We start from the raw sequence: 24719 nt of genomic DNA on the forward strand, positions 1-24719 counted from the left end.
TTTTTCTTTCAGTAAAAAACCTACTCTCTTTCTAAATATTTTTTTAGATCTGTTTATTACTCTCCAGTTTTCTCTTTGTGTACAGATTGTATGCAGCTTTCTCTTGCGTGTGTTAACAATTAGGTTGCTTTGGTTGTGTGAGATACTTTTGTTTGTTTGTTTCCTGATTAGATTAGAATTTTTATGTTTTCAGTCTTTTTTTTTTTTGCCCCTTAGTGTGAGTATTGGTCTTTAGATCATCACTTCCACGTGCTTAAACATTAGAGATCTTTCGGGAAGTGGAACAGGAAAAGGCTGTTGTGATGTCCAGCACAAATGTGATGGGTTTCAGGTGACTGGAGCGCATCTGCTGTTGGACCCTTGGGTCCTTCTGGTGATGGGAATCCTTCCTCTGCACTTCAGTGAGAGGGAGGCAGCGTATATTAGACATGTTGATTGTTGCTTTCCCTTCAGTTATGCAGGGGGAAACCAGGAGGGCTGTGATCACCAAACTCCTGCTTGGCTGCAGAAGGGAAAAAGGGACCTGGGGGAGCTGACCCCAACTGGAGAAGGTGTCAGATATCTCTGCAATTCGGTGTGGCCCCCTCCCTAAAAGAACTGAATGCGGGTAAATGGCAAGGTGAGGGGTTGGGTTATTCCTGCAAGGATTGAAACCTGTGGTTTTCTGAGATCTGGTCATGTCAAAGCTGCTGGCAGGACGGAGCCGAGACCTTGCCTTGTGAAGCAGTGACCTTTCCTGGCTGGGATCAGCTCAGAGGGCGCATTGCTCTGCGGCTAAGGGCACTTGCTGCTAGCAAGGGAATGTTTATCCAGTGTGTTGATTAATCAAACTTGAAAAAGGGTCAGATGGATTTACTCAAGCATCTAAGTAACCTTCGTGGCAGAAGATAGAAGCCCGTGTGTGTTTAAAGGGCTGTCTATAGCCCTGGACTCAGAATAATGCTGTCTGGAGTTTTAAGCTTTTATAGCATCATGGTCTGGATCTGACACCAAGAGTGCTTTTTGTTTCTGAATACACCCTAGTTATGTTGTGCTGTTCACTGTGGCCATATGAGGGTGTTTTTCCTGAGGAGTCATATCCTAGTATGGCAATCTGAAAAGTTGTTTCTCAAATTCCCTTTGATCATGGTGTCCTGCCTTGGTCTGTTTGCTGTGTTGCATTTCTGCTTTACCCCGGCTCCTCTCTGACCCTGCTGCATTCTCTATTCCGCCCCTCATACTCTTCCCTCTTCACAAGGGGAAATGTTAAGGATTTTGCCGTGGAATTAGTGGTGCCCTTTGCCTCCATCAGTGAGTTTCCTTAAATTAACAAGACCTCCAGGGACAATCTCATTTTACACCTCTATCTTTGGCAAATAGAAGATGACAAATAAAGCCCCAACAAAAAACACCAACCAAAAAAATACCCCAACCCCACACGCTGAGGTACTGCTTTCTTCTAGTGTTTCTAGAGGGATTAAACAATGCTGAGGATAAGGTCAATATTTAAACAAGAAGTTCTTGAAGCTGGTGTTCCTTTTAAGAAGATCATGCACTGAGCTGAATTATGAGATGGGAAGTGGTCTGCTCATAAGGGAGGAATTTGGCATGTGTCTTCTCACATAAGCATTAAGCCCACTATATTCTGGTGGAACTATCATATTAAATTAAGATGTAAAGTGATGGCAAGGTTTTCATTCTTTGTGGCAACTGACATAACGGCTAGAGAGGGGGAGAAAAAAAAAAAAAAGAGAAGAAAACCAAACAGTGGCTTCAACTGAAAGTCCAAGAATGACATCTAGTGGCTTCAAGTGAGACTTCTGGAATAATCTTGTGTGAGAATATTTTAAAACGGAGCATCAGGGTTCTCCTTCACTGTTTTCATGCAAGTGGTCCAATTCCTAATTTTGAATCCCTCCCACCTACCCATTTAAAAAACTGCAAGATGAATGCCTGTTCTTCAGGTTTGCTTTGCTGTTGCTGGTTTCAGTGATCACACCTTAATTTTAGTTTCAGTAAAGTGCTTATAAACTTAGAAACACTTTTTTTCTTTATGACTAAACAAATGCCATCTACACCATAAATCTAAACTAATATTCATGTTTTCTTTAGATTCTTTAAGTCAATATGAAAGTAAAGGCAATGACTATGGGATTTCCAGCATCAGCTTTATCTGGTAAGAGCAGAAGAGACAGAACTCTTACATGGTGGGAAGAGTAGAAAAACACCTGTTCTGTACGTTCACAGTGAGCCTTCTCTATTCAGTGATTTGAAACTTAGAAAGGTGAAACTTTAGATAAAGAATTTTTTTAAGACATCAGGGCATCTTTTTGGGTAATGAGAGCCAATTATTAGGCAAGAGGTAGAACTCAGAGAGTAGATAAAGTGAGAACTGGTATTTGTGATGGCATCTTCTTGCTTCAAGAGGATGGGGAAGTTTCTCTCTATTTGATAACACAGGGTCTTCTGAAAGTGAGACAACCAGCTGACAAATCTGGCTGATTCAGACCTGGGGGCATTTTATAAGTACCTGTAGCCCTCAAAAGGAGTCGTTTGTAAAAGCAGCTCAAGATGATGTTTGAGAGTGTTCTGGTCTTTTCTATGTACAGTGGAGAATGGAATGCTCTGAGGATGATGACAGTGTTTGACCTTCCTGCATCTTAAAAGCTCATAGGATCTGATGAGGATCATGTAATATATACATCATGGCAAACCTGATGATCCCAATGTGACACACTTCATCTTGGAAGTTTAATATATGTTGTACATGTCTGCTTTGGAATTAAGACTCCACCTTTTCTTATGCTGTTCCACCCTCAAATATAGCCCTGTCCTCTGCTGGGAACAAAGAATTTGGAGTCTCATTAGCAATGAATTGTGCTCCCTCTCTTAGAGAAAGAAACAGAGAATGGATTTTAGCCACCTGCTTTAAACTCAGAGTACATATGTGGCTATAATGCCACATAAGGAGGTAAATAGTTGCTGTCATAAATGCTCTGGTTCCCTTTATTAAGAGAGTTTAAACTGATACAAGTGGAGCCCTTTTATCTTTTTGCTTAGCAGGCAGCAAATGAAGTGCATTAATATCTTTGGAGGAGGAGCAAATTGTGTTATAAAGGGAAATTTTGATCATGATAAGAAAACTGAAAGGAAAGAGGGACTGCTAGAAAAATTAGATGAGTGGGAACATGGAGGAAAATCTCTGCAACTCCAAACTAGGCAGATGTCTTGACAGCAAAGACTCAGTTTTTAAACAGGAGCTTGATGCGGCACATCAGAGTCTCCTGCGTGTTGTAACTTCCATATGATGCTCCTAGTCCTAGCTCTGCCCTCATCCAGGCTCCACGTGCTGCCAAGAGGAATTGCAGAAGGAGGAAAAAATGTAAAACTATAGCAAGAATTCATTATTTGGCCGCTCGTTTCCCTCAGCCAAAGAGAGGGGAGGCAGCCCTGCTACTAAACATCCTCTGGAAGAAAGGTCTGATGCCTAGGAGCCTAAAGGCAGGGCCTGGTGACAATATTGTGTGAAGAGCAGGGAGGGGAATTGGAGGAAGGCAAGACAATTAAGTTGAAGGAACAAGTGTTGGAGAATAGCTGATGGACTCAGTCTGGATGCAGACTTAAACGCTGCGATTCAGGAGTAGTTGCAACTCTTGTAGGCTTAGTAGTTCTACTGTTTTCTCCCAGTAGCAAATTTAGTGATGGATTAGTGTCACCGTTAAGAAAAGTTCCTTGCTATGGCTTTATTAGGAAGCTTTATTTTGAAGAGCGTTATTTCCCAGCCTGAACTCTCCACTCATTTCTGGGAAGTAGTCTTTCTACTGATTGCCAGAAAGAAGTGTCTGAGACATAGTAGGGAAGGGTATGGCAGGGGCAGCTCTGTCCCTAAAATCTGGCCACTTCTGTCTGGAAGTGCAGAGGGAACCGTGCTCAGTGCTAGATGGCGATGAGGGAGCTCGAAGGGCAACCTTCTCGTGTGGGCACACCGAGGGGACCCTGAGCTTGGTTTCCCGGGAGTGTGGTGCCAAATCAGAGGAGCACTTTGTGTGGTCCCAAGCCAGAGGGAGCCTGGGGGGAGAACTGTTATAGTTGCAGATGCCCACTAGATGACGGTGCTGTCCCACAGACTCACTCTGCTGCACGAAACTGGGTGTTCTCGGGAGTAATTTGGCTGCACCCGCTTTGGAGAACAGGCTCTGCTAAATTAAAAGCAATAATCATCACTTTTACCCTACTTAAGTTTCTTGTTTTGTTTTTATTTCCCCCTCTGAAACGAGAGGCAATTTTCACAGCAAATATTAAACAGAAGGGTACTTCATTCATTCTGTTTAATTTGGGATGTTAAGCCTTCGTCACTTAAAAGAAATGAGGGCTAACAAAGTTGTGGCACCAGCACTGAGGATATATTTTGGGTGCCTTCACTGAGTCTTATTATTAGTAATTATACCAGGTGTTTAGACCATGAAAACTTGTTTGGAATAATATGCAATTCTCCCTCCTGAACAAAGCTAAAAACTATACCCGGTCCATTGGAGAGCTGGACCATGCTCATGAGTTGCTGCTTTATTTAAAGGCTATTGCTTCCCTCTGTGTTTGTCTTCTGAAGTCAGTGGAGAGACTGTGATTTGTATGTGACACATTCCAGATGCTCTTATGAGAAAGGTGACTATGGAAGACCTTGTTTCCCTGCCTTCACAGACTACTAGCTTGAACTCTTAATTTTAGTAATCCTCTAGGTTACATACAGATTAAAAAATAAAACAAAACCACACACAACCGCAACCAAAAAAACCAACAAAAGACACCCCAACAAGCAACAACAAAAATCCTTACTAATTCATATATAGCTGTCCAGTATAGCAAGAAAGCTCACTTACATATTGTGGGAGGAAGCTTTGCATTGAAAAAAAAGTGCTGTTCTGAAAGCTTCCAAGCAAATGGAGCTTCCCAGAAGCCCAAGATGTTAGGCCTACAGTCATAACTCTGTCTCCTTTGAGACTCCTTATCACTCCCTGGTAAATGGCATCAAAATATTTTGGATTTCTCAAGCATCTTTTTGGAAGTCTGCTGTGATTTTAGTCCCTGTAACAAGAATCCTATTTGGTGCTGCAGAATTGGGGACATGCTCTCTTTCCCAGTGGAAAGCAAGTAGCAATATAACGTGTTTGTTGTATAACCAATTTGTTGTTTGTGACAAAATGAAGCCCCTCACCAGTGAACCACAGAGGGCTGCAGCGGGTATTCCAAACAAAGTCCGAGCCATACAACCAAGCTGTCGTATGGTGTGTGGCTTTTAATTCTGGAAGATCCTGTTTCCCCATTCATCAGAAAGGGCTCAGCTGTCCCAGAAGCATTTGTAGGATTTCAACGAGCTCTGCTATGTGTGGGATTACGCACAATTTATAAAATTAATAGAATAGTTTGGGTTTGGAAGGGACCTTTAAAGGTCAGCTAGTCCAATCCTTCTGCAATAAGCAGGGACATCTTCAACTAGATAAGGTTGCTCAGAGCCCTGTCTAGCCTGGCCTTGAATGTTTCCAGGGATGGGGCATCTACCACCTCTCTGGGCAATATATTCCAATGTTTCACCACCTTCAGTGTAAAAATTTATTCCTTATCTAGTTTGTGGAGTTTGACCACACTAGTGTTTCCTTCCAAATACGAAATCTGCTTAAAAGTTTGTGTGGCCAGACTGAGTTGAATGTAAATTTCAGTGAAGTTGTCTCAGATGTCTTTGCTTTGTATCACAACATGTTTTTACTAAATATACATAGCTCCATCTTCACGGCAGCTGTGAGCTCTCTATCATCTCTGATGGGCAAGCATAATCCAAGGTACCAGCATCACCTCGGTTTACTATGGCATGTCAGTGACTCGTTCCAATGACAAGGAGTTGAGGTTTGTTGTTTTTTTTCTTCTTGGCTACTTGTTAACTGTATTCATTAGAACAGTCTCTTAAAGGCTCTCCATGCCTTGTGGCAGAATGGCCAATGTTGTATCTTCCCGCTTGAACATCAGTGTCATTATAGTCAGGGCACCTCAACTGTTGCAGGAAAAATAAGAGTCCAGAAAAACATTCCTGTTGATCTTGAGATCTCTAAATCCCCTGGCAGTGGTACAGGGCTTTTAGTGTGTTAATACAATTTACAGCCACAATAAGGCACCTGCAAGTTGTGAGAGGGCTGGAAAGTACCCTTTATATAAGTGAGATTCAGGGCTTGATTTTGCAAAGATACCACTGCAGAAATCTGGCAGGGTTTGCTCAAGCTTTTATTTTTTTTTTTTTTTCTTCCTACTTTATTAGTATTGATCAGGAAGAGGGTGCTGAATTTCATAGCTTGGTGTTTTCTCTATGTGATATCCTCACCACTAGTCTAGATAACACTCTGATTAATATGGAATGATGAAAAGCAAGCTCGAGCAGAATGGTACTTCCAGGGTATCTGCTGAAAGGACTTCCCTTCAGCATCAGCCAGATGGACATCGTGGATATCACAGTTCAGACTCGTAAACAAACTTGACTCCATCTGGCTTAGAGATGAATTTCATTCCCAGCAATGTAATTCTTACACCAATCTCCCTCTATGTAATCCATCTTTCTCTCGCATGTGCACACACTCTGTTTCTTTCATTGACTTGTAAATAGAAAAGTTTTGCTGTGCAGCTAGAAAGCACCATACTTTTGCTGTTCTCCCTGATCACGATTTCCCTTCTTCCCATGGGCTGAGAGTGAAGGCAGGGATTTTGCTCTAGTGGATCATTTCCTACTTCCCAGGGGGGTGAGGAAGGAGCCAAGGAGAATTCCCTGCCTTTCAAAGCCTTTTGTTTTGCACATTTCTCTAATAGAAGCCTGACTGCAAATCTTAAATAAGATTCTGATTTTTTTTTTTAAATATTATTTTCCTCCTTTGTCATTTAATGTTTTGCACAGGAGGATTAACTTGAACTGAACAAAACCTGTTTGCCATCTAGGCATGCCCTTGGTAGAAGATAGGAAGGGAATGAAAAGGTGGGTTTGTATCTCATATGCGTCTACTTCTAGAAAGGGCTGGTGTGTGAAGCTGAAAATGATGGACAGAGATACATGCTTTCCTCTAGATGATTTGGAGCTACTGCATCTAGCCCATGTCTCCTGGGGAGACATTTTGTGCACAAAGGTACCTAAGCAAGACAAGCGGGCTCTGTTACCCTTTGCAGCTCCAGAGCCAAGCCTCTCGGAGTGGAAGTGTCCCGTGTGCTCTTCCTTCCCTGGCCACGAACAGTCCATATCTCAGTGCAGACACTTCTCCCCATTCCTCTGTGGCTCTTTGCCTGCCATCTGCTGTGGTCACATACTTCCAAGCTGCTGGTGCAAGGATTTGTGCAAGAGCTTTGGAAATTAGTCAAATTAGTAAAAACACAATACTTAATGTCTTAAGATGTTGAAATCCAAGTGAACCAAGTTAGAGGATTCATCCTGGCAAATATGAGTGGAATGGGCAGTGGGAATGAGCCTGGAGTTAGTTTGCACAATTAACTTTTCCAGCCAGTACATCATCACCCTAAGGGGGTGCTTACACCTTCAGAGACAGAAAAGCTGCTTTTTCTTCAGTATAGCTGGTCCTAGCTGTGTTGTCTGTCTCCATTAGGACTTTTACTCAGTTCTCTTTTTTCATACAACCTTTTGTTTCTCTTTCTGCCTTTTTTTTTCCCCCCGATTTCCCCTCCAGCATTAAATATTTACCCCTTGTTCAGCTGAGAGCACAATTTGAGCATGCTGGAACTCATGTCAAACTTCTAAAGTGCCACTGGTGCAATGGCTCTGTCATTAAAACAGAATGACTCGCATCTGTTTGTGGCTATCTGTGGTCTTTTAATTATCTAGCTAACATATTCCATGGGAGAAAGCAAGTCTGCCTGGAGCAAGGTTAAAAATTATTTGGTGTTTTAAACAGTGGATTCCAAAGAGGAGAAAGAAACAGAAATGGACTGTTATGACCTTAGCTTCTCAGCTCATATCCTGGATACATCAAATTGCACTGGTAGTGCCCTGGTCTAACTCAGCATGCATTTAATGAAATGCCATGTAAATTATTTAAGATTGATTTTAATTAAAGCCAGACCTCTGACAAGGCAAAAGGCGTGTGTATTGTGTTAGCTGGATGAAAGCTACTTGCAGATTCATTGCTGTGCTTTTGTGCCATACCTCTTAGTCCAAGTCAGTCCCTATCTGCATCATCTTGGGAGGAGAAAGTGTGATAAAATTCATGTTACATTTGCTCCTAAACTCAGTCGTATTCCTTCTGAAGTCAACAGGAGCTCTGTCCCTGCTTTCAGCATACTGGTGTTCGTGACCTCCTGTCATCCCTGTAATGCCTGTTTCCTGGCTGGAGCAGGGCGTGACTGTTGCTCTCCCTCTGCGATTACTGCTCCATATATTTTTACTGTTGGTTTTACTTCATTGATGCTTTCCCTTATTTTCCTAATAATGCCTCTGTTCTCCTCTGGATAAAAACCCTCAGTTTCTGTGAGAGTAGCCAGACCTACTTCCTTCATTCTGAGTGGGAATACTTGGAGGAAAGGTACTTTTATCTCACTGCTGATGGCATCTATATTTGCAGTGTGTACCAGGATCTCTGCATATCAATGTCTGTGTCTTCACCAGAGGATAATTTTGGAGACATTTTGCTTTGGCATACTTCATGCAAAGGTCACTGTTATTTAACAGAAAAATTAGGACTTTGGTCTTAGAAGTAGTAACAGCTCTGAATCCTCTTGGCAGTACTTTATTCCTTGATGGATTTGATGATGTCTTTAAAGTCAGCAGAGGTAAAAGATCACTGGTCATCTATGCAGCCGTCTCTTGCGGTGCTCCCTGGTGTAAGCACTTGTATAATTCTTTGGACTCTGTGAAGTTTCCAAAGCAGCTACAGGAATGGGAAGAGGATTGAGACCATGTCTGTTGCACTGCACTGAGAACAACCATGTCGCCTCACTACTGACATTCACTGCATGGCTGTCTGCTTTTTAACTATGGTAGGGAACTTATTCTTACAGTGACCTGACAGAATCAATCACTGTGTTTGAAGGAGTAATATATATATTTATATAAAATAGAGAAAAGCATTTCAGTTCAAAGCTTAGCATAAATAATACATTAGGCTTCCTGCCTAAGCTGTGGCTTACCTTCATGCTGAGACACAAATGTAAGAGGGGGGAAAAAACCTATTATACAGAGCTCAGCAAGCTTCCATCTTGTTACTTATACATAAACTGAGGGTAGGTTGCCCCTCTTTTCACATTATGAGGTGATTAGCATGTTGTTTATAATCAATTATGCATGGTGCATGTTTACAGATATTTTAAATTATGCAAGCTGTAGTTTTTAGACTTTCTGTTTAATTTGTTAAGAGGGGGGAAAAAAACAACAAAGCAAACCTTTTAGTTCAATGGCCTTCCCTCCCTTTCCCATCTGAGCCCTGTTTTTTACAGTCTGGGCAATGTCAGTAAATGAGATGCTCCCCCATTTCTTTCTGTCATCCCTCACCTCTCAGGAACATGTGGCCCCCTGCCAGCCTGGCACATGGGCTGGTGGCACCCGAGGTGGCTAGCTGTGGCAACAGCAAAAGGTGTCTGGAAAACATGTCTTGTAGCAAAATAAAGGCACTTTGGCTGTAAGTTTTTTTCTCTACTTTTCTTTAGAGTGTGTTGACTTAAAAAAATTGAGTGTAGGTGGATCCAGAAATGCTCTTTAAGAGCACTTGCCTTGATTACCAGGCACAGACTGGATCCTGCCCTTTCTAGGGGAGGTAAATTCTGTGTTTTGAAGCATAGAATACTTGAACTTAAATAGGGTCTCAGACCCTTGAATGCTGTACTGTATTTAAAGATCTGGTCTCGGTACTGGAGAAGACCTTTCTACAGGTACCCATCGGGAAGTGTCAAGGTGTAGTGTGTTCACTGACACTAGATCTGATGAAGTAGGAACCTGACATGTCCTCAAAGGATGTGGACTCCTCTGAACTGCTATGCATGTTTCCCTGATGATTATGTGATATTTGCTGGTGATCCTGAGCAGAGTTTCATTTGCAGGGGGAGGAATGCTCACTTAGTAGAAAAATATGTTGGTTTGCAAACTCCCAGAAGGAGTATTTTTGCTTTTCAGGTGTTTACTCCAACTGAGAGTCTTTTGACTTCTGGAAAGACAAGTTTGGAAAGAGATTGGGGTAGGGGTAAATGCAGTGTCTGTAAGAATCCATCCTTCATGGTTTCACGTGGTCATAAAGCACAAAATACTTCCCTGCACAAATTTAAGACCTGCAGTAAAAATCACAAGCTACAGCTATGCTGTGTTGTAAGAAAAGAGCAGGAGGGCCCAAAGGCACGCTGAAGGTCATAAGGTCCCTGCAATAGCAGGAGCTTAGTGAGGTGAAATTCCCAGCTGAGGACCTAAGAGAAACACTTTCTCAGTTATGGAAAATCATGAAAGGGCAGAAAAAGACACAAAATCTGTTGATATGTTTTAACACTTAGCATCCATGCAAAACAAAGCAGCTGGGAATGCAGTGCATGCACCCTGTTTCATGTTGGTGTGATCATGCACAATGCTTCTCTGAAAGAAGAGGCCTATATAGGTACATTTTCTTCAAACCCCAGCCAAAGCAGTGACAAGCACAAAAGACGTAATGTGGCAGGTTACTGGCAGATAACACTGTCTGCTGGGACCAGCATATCTGGCTGCTACTTTCTTCAGCTAACCTAAGTACACAAAGCCATCACAAGAAAATTAAAATAAGCTGTGGTTTTGCATCCTCTGCTTATTGCAGTAATGAAGCATCCCTTGAATCTAGATCTTGCTCCTGAGGCTTTTTACAACTGCTGAGCTGATGTCCACACCAGGACAGCAGGATGTGGTAGGGCTTGTTTCAGAGCCTCACAACCAGGGCACAGCCAGCCACAGGGGCCTGTCAATATGAGGCACTTTGTTAATGTTATGAACATTAAAAATTAAAAAAAAAAAAAAAAAAAAAAAAAAAAAAAGGGTGGAGGATCCATTTTATTCAGGACCCAAACCCCCAAGCCTCGTCAGGACTGAACTTTAATTGTGTAAGATGCAGATCCTCAAGGTACTAATATTAAGCAGGAGGGTTGGGCAGTGCACTAAGATTCCTCACTCAGTATTTTGATGTTCCATGTTATTGGCAAACAGATAAAGAGGAATGTGATGCTAACAATCTGCTTTACTGTCAGCATAAAATCCAGAATAGTAATGGGCCAAAAATTGAGTCTTAACGCACACAAAGAGTTTGTAATCCCAAAACAATCTATGTAACACCAGGAAGAGATGTTGCAGGCTAAGATTCAGTAAGGAGAAACCAGGATGGCCAACATGATTCATCACGGTCTCAGATATTAAACAGGGACCAGGATCAGCAGTGAAGCAGATTCAGAATCTCATTTTACAGTGTTGTCACGGCAGCTCCTGACAGGCTGTGTGTACATGCTGTGCAGTCAGCAAACATACACCTGTCTGGGTAATAGCTATATATAGAGATACACATACAGAACATGCACACACATCTCGCAGAAACAGATGGGGAGGCTCATAAAGTAACTTTATAGAAAGGCAAGATTAAGCTGGAGAGGCAACAAAATGCTCCAGGAACTTAAATGAGAAATATATGTTGGCAATGGGACAGTGCTTAGAAAGAACAGAAAAATCAATTATTGTTTAGCTGTAGTAGAGGATATGGATCATTTAGCAGGGGCTTTTAGAAAATATCCCAAGAACAGTAACATCACTTCAAAGGACCTCAAAGAAGCCAGTTATGCTGTGAGTTACGGTTCCCAATGACATATCACCACCTGCCATATTGAAACAAATTGGAGATGGATTAGAATATATCGGAGGTTATTTTACCAAGTTAACAGTGAGACATCTCTCAGGACCTGGAGATGTAGGATCCTGGAATTTGTACTGTATCCTCCATATTTTGCAAATAATTTTAAATATGAAACTTTTTTTTTAAGGGAAAAAGTCTTATTGTATAAAAGCTGTATTTTCCAGACCCACTTCCGTGGTGTCTATAAGAGTTAAGGCAATTCCTGGTAATTTTAGTGGATTGAGCAGAGTTTGCTGATGGATATTTATTTTTCAAAGGAAGTAAGGGTTCAAATGCTTTTGGGGCAGCGATCTATGCCCATAATTACCGCCTACCTGCATATGATGTCCCTTGACATGTCTTTCGTAGAGGTTTTTCAGCCTTGATTATGTTTATGCTACCTTGAACCTCTTCTAACTGGATTGTGAAGGATTTGGTAAGAGTAGTTTTGTAGGATTCATACAAGTGACACTGCAGGGTCTCTGTTATTCAACACCACCTCAGTGCTACTGCTGTAGAAGCAAATGGGAGCAGCAATGATGCAAAATGACTCTAGGGAATTACCCGTACAGCTCTGTGTTGGGTTGTGTGTGCAAACCAAACTGTTGAAGGGCTAGAAACGCTAGAGTCTTTCATAGTGCTCTGAGAAAAGCACATCTTGAATTTGAGCCAAGCATTTGCAAAATAAATTTAAAAAAAAAAAAAAAAGAGACTGTGTATGCATTTGATAAGCAGCAAGATTTCTTTATTTTGTCTCTATTTCTTGATTACATTTGTTTGGAAATTTTTATCTAATTAAAAATACCAGTAGTGGCCTAGCCTCTGCTTAATATTAAACTGTTTGAATACCAGAACTCTGAGCATTGTGCTCTAGTCCTTTAGATTCCTTACTTCTATCTAAGCTGACAAAAGTCAGTTCTCTTCCCCCAGTCTCTTTTCATGCATTTGCTTTTGACCAGAGCACTGCAGGACTGTATCCAAGTCGCTCTCTTCAGTGACTCGGGAGTCTCTGTATGTTCTTGTAGCATTACATTTATCAAATAATACTGTGGATGCTAATTATCTGAATTCTTACTGGGCTGGGCTATTTACAACGTGGGCAGAAACATTTTGCGAGCAACAAATTTCTAGATGCACCTGGAGAGGGAATGCTTCCAAGCAAAGTTTTGTCTGATCCAGGTTACAAATTAAAAGTAGACTTGTTAAAGTGGTTAATCCCTTTTCTGCCCTTGGTGCATGTTTTACACATGAATTATTAAGAATTAGCTAAAGTTGATGGTATATGAAGCTCTCTGGAAGCTGTGGTGTTTTGTGACTATGTCTTTTATCACAATGAGATTTTTCAGTCCCAAGCTGGAAATAAGAATCTCAGAGGTACAAGTGATCTCTCTACTCAAGAGAGTAAACAAAAAACCCCAAGAAAAAAAAGAAAATGCACCTAGTGACAATTCCATTTTTAGTGTGCAGAAAAGAAATATTTTTTTTTTTTCCCCCTCTTAAAAGGACTGAGGGAGTTGAGTGAAAATAAGTAATGGAAATCTCTAGAAAGTCAAAACTCAGATTTACCAGAGCCATGAGCACACTTGTACCTATGACAATAAGGTGCAATAAAGAAAATTTCAAATCAGTGTCTGCTTCTTTTCAAATCTTGGACCAACTTTTGCTTTGCTGTGCTGAAAGACAAGGAAACTACCCTCTCTTTCGGTTTTCAGGAGTTACTTCTCTCCTTTGCTGTGAACAGCATCTGAAAGTATTGAAAGTAATAATAGTGTTCTAAAACAAATGTCAGCAAATCATATTCCTGCAAGATATCCAGTGGTCACTTGTTCTTTCCTTGCATGGAATGTTGGTGGTAGCGTCGCATGGTGTTCCATCTCAGCAGGATGTTATACAGCATTTACACTTATATTTTATCACCTGCAGTCATGAGACTGATTCCACTCAAAATGATCCTGCAATGTAGTAAAGAAAACTATGTTAACTTTTATGACATTTTTTGAGAGGTACCTGAGCCTCAGTATTAGGTGCAAATGCTGTGGATTCTGGGACAGGAATTTTTTTAACCCAATACTTAAATTCATAGTTGCAAAGATACTTTAGTCTTGTTATTAATATAGTTGTTAATTTGGTTTCAATCCTTAAAGTTCAGGTTTCATCCGTGTACAAATGGTTAAGTAAGTATGCATATATGCCTGTGTGTCTGTGGAGGACACGGAATAATGTCCATCATATTGTTTCTATTGCCATTAACTAGAGCACCCTGACAACTAGAGTACTAAATAACATAGTGAGAGCTTGCTTCAGTTTTATTTCCAGTCAGTGTAAGGTACTCTCCGTATTTACATTTCAGCCTACTTTGCTGCCCACTTTCCCAAGCATTTAATCTCTCAGATTCTGCTCAAGTAAGACTTTGTTCTTGGTTCATCTACCTTTGCTCAAAGGCACCTTTGCTCTGAGAAAAACTTCCAATGAAGTGAGAAGCAAATAAGAAGTAAATGAGTTAGATTTAGGTATTACTAAAGATTTTAGTATTACTAAGATTTAGGTATTAGGTATTATTAGGAAAAGTTGTTCACACCAGTAAATGTCTGGGATTTTTTTTTGTGGCTTGTGTTTTCTAAATGACATTTACCTAATGTCCTTGCATTCAATCCCGACCTTGTAATTTGTCTAACTGTAGTCTTTAATTACAGGTTTGTGAGCTGCTCAAGCTGCTCAACTTTTCAGCAAATATTGGTGGAACTGTGAGGGGAAACTGAGGCAAAGAAAGGCTGTTAGAATCAGGGGGTTGAATGGAAAGTGTTGGTAATAGTATCAGGGGTGTATGGCTGAGAATTATGGCTCAAGATCATCAAGAATGAATTAAATATCTTGCTTGTCTTTTCAAAGCTAAAATGAATCTTTCTTTGAAGAGGCATGCCATAGTGATATTTGGTGAGCTTTTTCAGGTGTGAAAGTGTGGTGGTACTTCATTCAGGAGAGGATTTGAAAGAAGCATACGGGATCACTGTAGTATAGATCTACTGTATAACACAGCCACTGACTCCTGTTTACCCTGCCTAATTCGGTGTAAAATGTACTTTCTACTGCTGATCAGTCCTATTTAACCTTTCCAATATATCACACATTGTTTCAAATTAGGAACAGTATAATAGACTAGCAAGAAGTTCTCTAGGCTAAGGATGAACAAAGATCCCTCTGGGGACTCATCTCTACAATTGCTTTTTGTCTTTGGCTCTGAAGTACAAGTACTACTGCTTTCGAAGATCTTGTATAAATGGAACTCAGAAAATTTTAAAGAGAGGTTATTTCTGCTTATGGCTCACAAGAAATTCTACCTCTGTATGTGTTGCATCTTGACTGGAGCTGAGAAGGAGGCAGCTGGTTTCTGAGCCTGTGCATGTTTGCTGTGCAGTATTCAGAGGCTCATGTAAGACAGACCTCTGCCTTTTTTTTTCATTTCTTCTTCTTTTTGTTCAGTTTATGCTGGTCATAGTGGCTTTGTTGTTATGCCAGTGGGACATGAAAGCAGTTTCTGCCACTGGTAGGATTGAGTAAAATCAGATATGTTCCTGTGTCCAACCCTTGAGCATCTCTCTTTTATGGGTCTGCTCTGCCAGTGAGGAGCAAGACCTGTGTCTTCATTTTTGAAATGTACCCCCAAACACAGGTGACTCCTTTGTAAAGACCATATAAAAATTGAAGTGATACAACAACAAAACTAGGAGGAGTAGGCCAGGTCCAGACTACTCTTGATAAAAACACAGGAGAGTTGATGCACAAATACAACATTGCCAGATTTCTCCTTAGAGAGCAAAATACACCATCGAGTTCCTATTTTAGAGCTTTCTCCCATTTCCTCTGTTCTTTTTCTAGGTAATTGCCATCTGTAGCATACAGCAGTGTACTTTGCCTCCCAGTGGATTCTCCTTAGGCAAGACAAACTTTTAACTGTCTTATTTTTGAGTCACATACACTGTGGTCTTACTCCCTGCTGTAAAATGGCTCCTAGCTCAGCTTTGCATGTCAGTGTTCCCTTGCTGTTCTCAGATGGCCTTGGGATCTGCTGCTAACTCCTAAAGACAGTGTAAAAAGGAAAACCATGCCTTGCTTGTGGAGTGTGTTTTGTTCTTTGAGTTTGTGCTGCTGACACTCTTATTCTTGAGAACTGCTTTGAATCTTGTGTGGGCACTTGATAAGTATGTGTGAAATGTCCCTGTTGTGATCCGATCAGACCTGCTCAGGTTTCGTTCCACACCAGTAACTGAATCCCTCACTGAGGGAACTGCATATGTCACTGTGACAGACCAGTTTTATACTGATATAAAACCATGTGAATTATGCTAGAATAAACCAAGTTAGTGTGTTAGTCAATCTGGCCTCTGTGGTTTGGTGGCCCCGAATAAACAGCAACCGTACTCATATAGGTATCTCAGTAGTCATCACAATTTTCCACACCCTTTTTCTTTTGGAGGAGGGAAGGGGAATCTGAGGCTATTTGAAAAATGAAGCCTGTAGAAGAAACAAACAAACTGCCTGCTTTGGTATTAGAGTCATCAATCTTGGTCAGGCGTTATTGCCAAACCAGAACTGGGCTGAAAAAATACGCTTGTCAGTATTCAATCATTACACCCATTAGATACTGGTTGGCATTGATACATATTAAATAAAATAGTGTGAGTTGTAGCTGCTCCAGTTTTCTCTGTGTGGAACACCCAATACAGTGATAACAGGCTGAAAATGCTCTCAGCAGCTCATTTATTTATGTGTATGTGGAAAGGGGGGTTGGCAGCTGGACAGACTTTAACACTGTAAAGAAGAAATTTGGACATGTGCCAGGAGATCTATAGCACAATCAACAACTTTTAAAGGATTCAGCTCAGGAAGAGTGAAGGAGTGGAGCTAGGGCCAGCTGAAGCATTTGCAAAGTGACGCGAGCAATATTTTTTTTGCATTAGGGCAAGAAATAGTGATGAATCCTGTTGCCTAGAAGTCAATTGGAGGCTTAGAAACTTGTAGAAGGAAGTTAATAGCTACTGATAAAGCTCCATAGGAATTATAGCTGCAGGTTTGAGCTTGAAGGGAATGGTGCCATAGGTGTGGTGGGAGCCAGGATCAGATTTGTATAAGTAAGAAAAAAATCAAGTTAATGGGCTCAGTTCTCTTTTGCTTTGAAACTCATGCAGCAGTAGGAACAAACACTGTCAGTAGTCACTGTTATATGATGGTAAAGAACAGCATGCAGGGGCCAGTGGTGACAGGAGAAAGTCTTGAAGCTAAATTGCATGCAGCTAGGGTGTGACTTGCTTTCCCATCAACAAAGCAAATTTTATAATATGGTGACTGCTCCAAATAAATGTCATTCTGGCATCTGCATTGTAGCTATTTTAAAATACATACAGAGACACAGGAGTCTGCAATTGCCAGCAGAATTGCCTCCCTTCCAGAGAACATAGCTCTCACTGGTGATAGATATAGCAAAGGTGACCTGCCTCCTTCTCAGCATGTTGCAAGGCTTAAAAAGTACAGCATTATCTTTCAAAAGCTTTCCATGGCTTCCTTGATGCTGCAGCTCTAGGTCATAGGGATCCTTGGCTAGAGAAAGGCAAAAGTCTGAGGATAGCTGTTCCTCTCCATAGAGAAGACTGAAAACACTTTAGTTAAGAAGCAAAAATTTTGCTTTTGGAAAATGAAAGAAAACATTTCTGAAGTCCTGATCACCTTGAACAGAAATACCTTATTCCTGCAGAGCGAGGTGGAAGCTGTGCTTTGAAGCCTTGTGCTCCTGTCTCCCTTACAGGCCACAGTTCTTTCATTGTGTTGTGTCTCAGCCCAGCCAAGGGCTGAACAAATCAAAGTAGGAATGGGATCCTGCACAACAAAACCAGAGCATCCCCAGGCAGAGGCAGACAGTATATCTTAAAGTGAGGTTCTTCTGTTGACAGCAGCAGTGTGTCTGTCTCTCAGCGTGACATGGTGGAGGATGACTAGGCAACTGCCTCTTATTACCTGGGTCTCTCTTTCACTGTGTGGAGCTCTCCAGTGCTTAGGATCCCAGTCTGATTTCAGCAGATTCTCCATCTAGACTGACACAGTCACATTATAAATGATAGGCCATTGGGTGTCTGTTGTGCTAATGAATTGACTGAGCAACAGCTGTACTTGCCACACTTTGTTACTCCAAACTTCAGTTTACCTTTAAAAGGCTGCTTTCTGTATCCCAGCAATGTCTGTGCTTCCTCTAAACTCACTTTGTTTCTGGACCTTAGTGTTGCTCTGTCTTCATTTGTTTTCATATCCTATGGAACATTAAGCTTCATTTGTCAGGACTTAAAATGTACATATATCTGGTGATGACACTGTTGACACCATTGTCCCTCTGCTGACCAGCAGGAGCATTGGCTACTCTATTAATCATGCATCCTATGTAAGATTAATGTAGCTCTTCACCTAAAACTATGTTCTAACACTAAAAAAAAAAAAAAAATCTGTTTCACAAAGCATACTTTTCCCTCTTTAATGTAGTTTACAGTATGGCTTTTATTTCTCTTCTCTCTGCTTTTCATTCCATGGTGCTGAAGCTCTGCAAACGCATGTAGAACTGGTTTACTTCCACAAAGTGAAAGTTTGGAAATGCTTGTGAAGACTGAACTGGGGACAATTTCATCCCACACAAGTTTGTTTTGACTGTGCTTCCTGACAGCTGGATGCCAGGGAGGCCTGATCCAAAACCAGATATTAGAACTGTATTTTCCCACTGCAAGTCTGTCAAGGAGATACCAGGTGTGTTAACTTCTGTTGTTCACAACACTCCTGTTGTGAACACTCCACAACACTCCGTTAGCAGTGCTAGAGCCAAGTATGTTGTGAACATAATGAACATAAGTGGATGGGGTCAAGGATGCTGCTGTTTTGTTCTCTTTTTTTTTAATTTTTTTTCTTTATTTCCCCTGAGGACCCCACAAAGCTAGGTATAATGTGGTCTTTAATTGATGTAAAATATCCTGAGATCTCAAGATGGAAATTCCTCCAGCACACTTTACCACTGACTCCCTTATTTTCCCCAATTTTAGAAAGCCTTCATAATCAAAAATTCCTTATTTGCAATAAACGAGAATAAGCAGTAGATTTTGATATATCGTTGTGGTGGGTTGACCTTGGCTGATGGCCAGCCAGCTGCCCACTCAGCTGTTCTCTCACTCCCCCTCAGCAGGAGAGGGGGGGTGTGTGTGAGAAAATAAGGTACAAAAAGCCCGTGGGTCGACACAAGAGGCAGTTACTGTCATAGACTAAACAAACTCGACTTGGAGAAAAATAATTTATTGCCAATTACAAGAGGTTTGGATAGTGGAAAGCAAATAAATTAAAACACCACCTTCCCTCACCCCTCTGTTTGCTCAGGTTCACCTTCAGTCGTCTTCTCCCAGCTCCTCTGATTCTCCTCCCTCAACTCCTGACTCCTCTGTGCCCCCCAGCAGCACAGAGGGACAGGGAACAGGGAGTTGTGGTCAGTCCTAACAGCTCCTCAGCCGCTCCTTCCCCCTCACACCTTCCCCTGCTCCTTCCCCCTCACACCTTCCCCTGCTCCTCCCTCCTCACACCTTCCCCTGCTCCTCGCTCCTCACACCTTCCCCTGCTCCTCCCTCCTCACACCTTCCCCTGCTCCTCCCTCCTCACGCCTTCCCCTGCTCCTCCCTCCTCACGCCTTCCCCTGCTCCTCCCTCCTCACGCCTTCCCCTGCTCCTCCCTCCTCACGCCTTCCCCTGCTCCCGCCGCCTGTCCCTCAGGGTGCAGGGGACTCTGCCCCCGGCCTGCAGCTCCTCCTCCTCGCCCTGCTCTGACCTGGGTGCTCTCAGGGCTGGTTCTCACACTTTTTTCCTCACCCCAAGCACCGTTTTGCCCTTTCTCAGAGGCGTTTCCCCTCGCTGGGGGGCTCAGCCCCGGCCTCTCCCCACAGAGGCGCCTGCGGCCCCCTCAGCTCCCGGCGCCTGGCCACGGGCACGCAGTGCAATTCTATCGATTTATTTTTCATTCTCGTGGTTAATTATGATTGGAGTTTTGTCCTCTGAAGACACTAAGCGTGGCAGCTCACTGAAGGGAAGCTAAGGCTCGCTGCAGCCCTGGTGCTAGTGCGGGGAAGGGATGGGGCCTGTGCGGGTGGTGAAGGAGGCGAGGCGGGAAGAGGAGGGCCGTCTCCCAGGGCTGCTGCGCTGCCTTCCACCCCTGTGGCAGGGAGGCTGGGGATCTGCCTCCTGAGTGCCCATGAAGTGCTTAACTGGTGCCAAGAGAAGCTCCTTACTGTTAAGCCCTTTCTGTGACACCTTGAAATGACCCCGAGGAGTCTGACACCGAGGTGATGCAAAGTGCTCGAATGGATGGCAGTGACCAGCTTTCAGAGAGAAGGTTTTTGGATCAGGCTCTTAAACAGCAATCAAGGGATCTGTGGATACTGAAGAAACAATTTTTTTCTGCACTCAGCACCAGGCACTGTTTGGAAGTGACAGCTGGAAAAAAGTGCTAACTCCGGGTGCGTACGCTACTCGGGCCTCTGGGAACCCATTTCATATTTACTTACAATTATATTTCAGGATGTACAGCCCGAATTTCTTATGTTGTCCTCAGGATCATAGAGAAAGCATCTGTCCACTCTAATTCGAGACAGTCCAGGCTGATCTGTCAAAGCCTCTCCCCTGCAGCGCTGGGACGTGCACGCTCAGTTGTTACTCTCTACCTGTCAGATGCTACAAACTCCAACTGATGCATGTGCAAAGTGTCAGAAATGACAGGCACGGAGCCTTCAGCTGTCAATACCTCTCAGCGTCCTATGGCAGTTCTTTGACACGCTCGAGCCATTGTTGTACTTGAGGTAAATCGTATCCTGTCCACGGTGGGAATGGTGATCCATCAGGCTTGAGTGACTTGATTGTCAGGAAGCTGAATGGTCTTAACTGCGTGTTAGGATTCAGGTAAACACTGGGTTTGCACGTGGGTTTCCGTTTCTCTTGTGTACAATTAAATACTTCTTAGCACAAAGTGAGTGAAAAGGGGTATTTACAGGAAACACAGGACATGTGTAATGTAGTGTGTCCTCACAGACTTAGACAGTAAAATGCCAACTTCCTCCTATCTAAACTGAGGTTGGACCAAATGTTGACCAGCAAAGAGATCCTGGTGATTTCTCTACGGTTTGGAATAGCTCTTGTTCCAAAATGTGGCTGGATGAGCATGATTCCTGAGCTGCACTGGCTGTGGTTAGAGGAACTGTGTTTCTCTTAAATTTACAGTAGTTATGCATGCCAGTACATGGAGCTAAGGCTGCATAATACCTCTATTAGAGGTTTTTAGTACTTTCTCCAGATTTTAATTATTTTCAGTGAACGATGCCTCAGGCACTTGTTTAGAAAGATTCAGGCCAAGTAGTAATTTCAAAGATACAGTCTATAGGATAATCTGTGGAGGGTCGGGGCTATAAGAGGTTTTCCTTGAAATAAACAAATGCATGCATCTTTGGAGAGTGGCAGCTTAAGACAGGCTTGTACGCTGTCTTCTTTTTTTTGAAAAATATGAGCAAGTTTTGACTCACGGGAAATATGGTTCATTCTGGTAACTTTTATGGCCTCCTGGTTTCTGGACCAGAGCAGCTGTGCAGTGGATGGAGAGAACTGCTGCTGGGTGTCCAGGCTGGGGGTGCAGAGCTGCAATCCTGCAGGTGGTCACTGGTGGTCCAGGCATGGCTCTTACTCTGAGAGAATTACTCTGCTATTTGGCCATTTCTCTTTAGACTTTGTGTGCATTACAGGTAAAGAATTGTGAGAGAGATTTATAGTTAATTAAGAAGTAGTTTTATAATCTACTCTTACCTTTTATTATAATTCAGGCTAATGAGCTTTACTCAGTCATTCATGTGCTAAGGCCAGGACTTTGAAAATGGGTTCCAGCTTTGACTGAAAGAAGCAACTGAATTCACCACATCCCTCTCAATTATGCTCATGAATAATTTGCTTATGATATTTGAGGATGCTTGCAGGGTATAAGAAATTCATCTTTATGTCTGGTTTCCCTGAAGAATGTTCTCCATTTCCTGAAATATAGCAGGTTGTGCTGGATGTGCACTGCCTGTCTCTTTGTCATTATATCCCTGCTGAAACATTTCCGGTGGCGAAGCAGAAGCAGAAATGTGCTACTAAACTGCATATCTTGAATTGCATGCTGCTGAAATGGACGTTTTAGTGAACTGCCCAAAGTCTGGAAGTGATTCATGCCGACTATTTGGGAAATACTTTCAAATAATGAATAAATTTGCAGGAATTGGAGATGGCTCATGAAAGATTAATGATAGTAGAGAAGATACAGCCCCCACCCCCCCCTCCCCTTCAAGTTTCAGCACCAGGTCTCTGGTTTCTACTTCTGCTTTTGAAGTTACTGCAACAGTGCTGCTTCATTTTAGAGGAAAATTAGGCTCAGAATAATTTTAGGGAGTACATTATATTCAAGGGTGTGGAATGGGGTGTAAACTCTCATGATTTCCCCAGGAAAATATTTAAGTTGTGATTTCCAATTTTTGCTTTTGTTTTAATTTACCAGTGCATTTTCTTTGTAGTGGTTAATTAAAGCTATGCTATTACTAGAAATTATTTCCTTCTCATAATTAGAATGTGATGTTCACTTTATTAGCCTGTCTTATTATGGTCAATATTCATTTCAATGCTTAATCATTTTTTCCTCCCATCTACTTATAAATTTGCCACTTGTCTAGAAACACTTGCCCTGGAATTTGCATTACTTTGTTTTTCCCCAGGGTGCAACACAGTTACTTTTGCCCTGGGTTATCTTGGGCCTATCGATGGAGAAATCTGAATTTTTTGGATAACAATGTTCAACCCTTTTAGCTAAAAGTAATCAATAATTATAATTACACAATATACACTGGCATCTGTGGGAAATGTAGCTGTGGATACATGATGGTGTGTGTCACATAAAATACTTGTTGTCCTGTTGCACAGTTTAAGGTAGATGGAGAGAAACAGGATCTGTTGAGAGCCTTCTTGTAAAGTTTTTCTAAAGGAATCAGAACCAGAAGGGCCTGATGGTCCCCGGAGAGAAGGGCAGTCCTAAATAAGCTGTGGGAAGGTTGTAGCTGGGGCTGAGAGCTGAGCTGCAATGACAGGATTCGGGAATCCAGTAGAAAAATTTAAAGCGTAAAGACTCAGCCTAAGATGCCCTGACAAAGCCATGTGCCATGGCAGGGGCTCAGGGTGGCAATATTCAGGGGAAAGTATTGGGTGAATCATAAGGAAGATGATGCCAGGGGTGAATCCTGTCTGCATTTGAAATCTGGGCTGCTGTGACTGCACGGCTGCACAGTCAGTGAAGGGCCTTGTTGATCGAATTGTGGGATTTCTAAACCAGAGTGTTAAGTGCTACTCAGCACAGTTTGTTTCGTTATCCATAATGATAGACTGGACTGCTGTGCATTTCCAGCTATTCTTTTTTTACCCTGAGCCATGTTTGAAAGGATTGGCGTAGCTTGGCTGGTAACTGTGGAGCAGAAAGAAAATGGTTTCTTAAAAATAGCTGAGCCTACACTAGGGAGCTCATTATTTTCACTGTACTGAAAGACACTTCATTCACCAAGACAGGCTTCCATCAAAGAAACCATCAATGCAGACTGCCATCATCTGTCAGAATACCTTGTTCTCTTCTCCATAATTAAAATACAGTATGGCCTATTCGTTACCCCCTTGGCAGCATGTTCCCCTGCTTGGCTTATGCAGTCTTGCTGAACACAGGGCCAAATGCTAAGAGAGAATTCTCAATGAGCTGCCCTGAGATTGATACGCGAGGGGATTATAATTCCTCAATAAAGGTAAGTGTGTCTGAGCTGTTACAGGGGAACTACAAATACATCATTTCAATTCTTGCATCATAAACCACTCATTCCCATTTTACACTGCACAGCAGAGGGTAAACTTAAATGGATGTAACTTATCATTACTTGTGTTTCTGCGCTGTTTGAGGCAACACAGTCTATTCACCATTTGATTTCCTTGACTTTACTAGTCACCAAGGGATGTGGCATTCTGTGAAACCAGATGGAGTGTGTGTGAACTGCTGGACGAACCTCCTAAGCAGATTTAATGGATGACAAATACTGAGCAGGAGTGAAAAATTCTGCTTCATTGTGGTAGAAAAAACCTAAACCAGATCTTAAACTCTGTGATCTCCTATCTTATGCTATCTTACGATGCAATTCAGTTTTTAACATCTGAGAGATGAAATTGTCCGCAGTACAAATTAGAGGATGCCCATTACGTTAAAATACTCAGCATGGCGTGGGTAATTTCTGCAACACTTATTTCTCTAGCGTTCAGAAAGTCAGTGTCAAAAGAGAAACACACCCTTTTTTTTTTTTTTTTTCCAAAGTAGAATTAATTGTTTTGTTCCTTTTATAAGGAGATAGTGAAGCCAATAAAGATAGAAATCAAGTTTTTCTAGAAACATCTAACTGGTTTGACTATAATTTCTTTGCAGTATAGCAGCAGTCCATTTTCTTTGCATGCATGTATCCTGAAAATTGTTATTGCTGCAAAGTTCTTACATTTAAACTTTGAAAATGAGGGATACATATTTAAATGACAAATATCTGCAGAAAGGACTGCAGATGGATGTGCACTGATGTGCACTGAGAGTAAGCTTAAAGGATCAGTAGACTTTTCTTACAAAATGGGTTAAGGTACAAATGGAGAAGGGAAAAAAAATGAACAGAAAAGGATGAAGTGTATGGTTTGTATTTTGGAAACATGAAATTCACAGAACTAATCTCTAAGTGCAATAGAATTGGAAGGTGATACTGGCAGAAGTAAGTTCCGTTGTCCAAAG

This window comes from Athene cunicularia (genome assembly GCF_003259725.1).
Source record: "Athene cunicularia isolate RWA chromosome 15 unlocalized genomic scaffold, athCun1 chr15_part1, whole genome shotgun sequence".
Taxonomy (NCBI): Eukaryota; Metazoa; Chordata; class Aves; order Strigiformes; family Strigidae; genus Athene; species Athene cunicularia.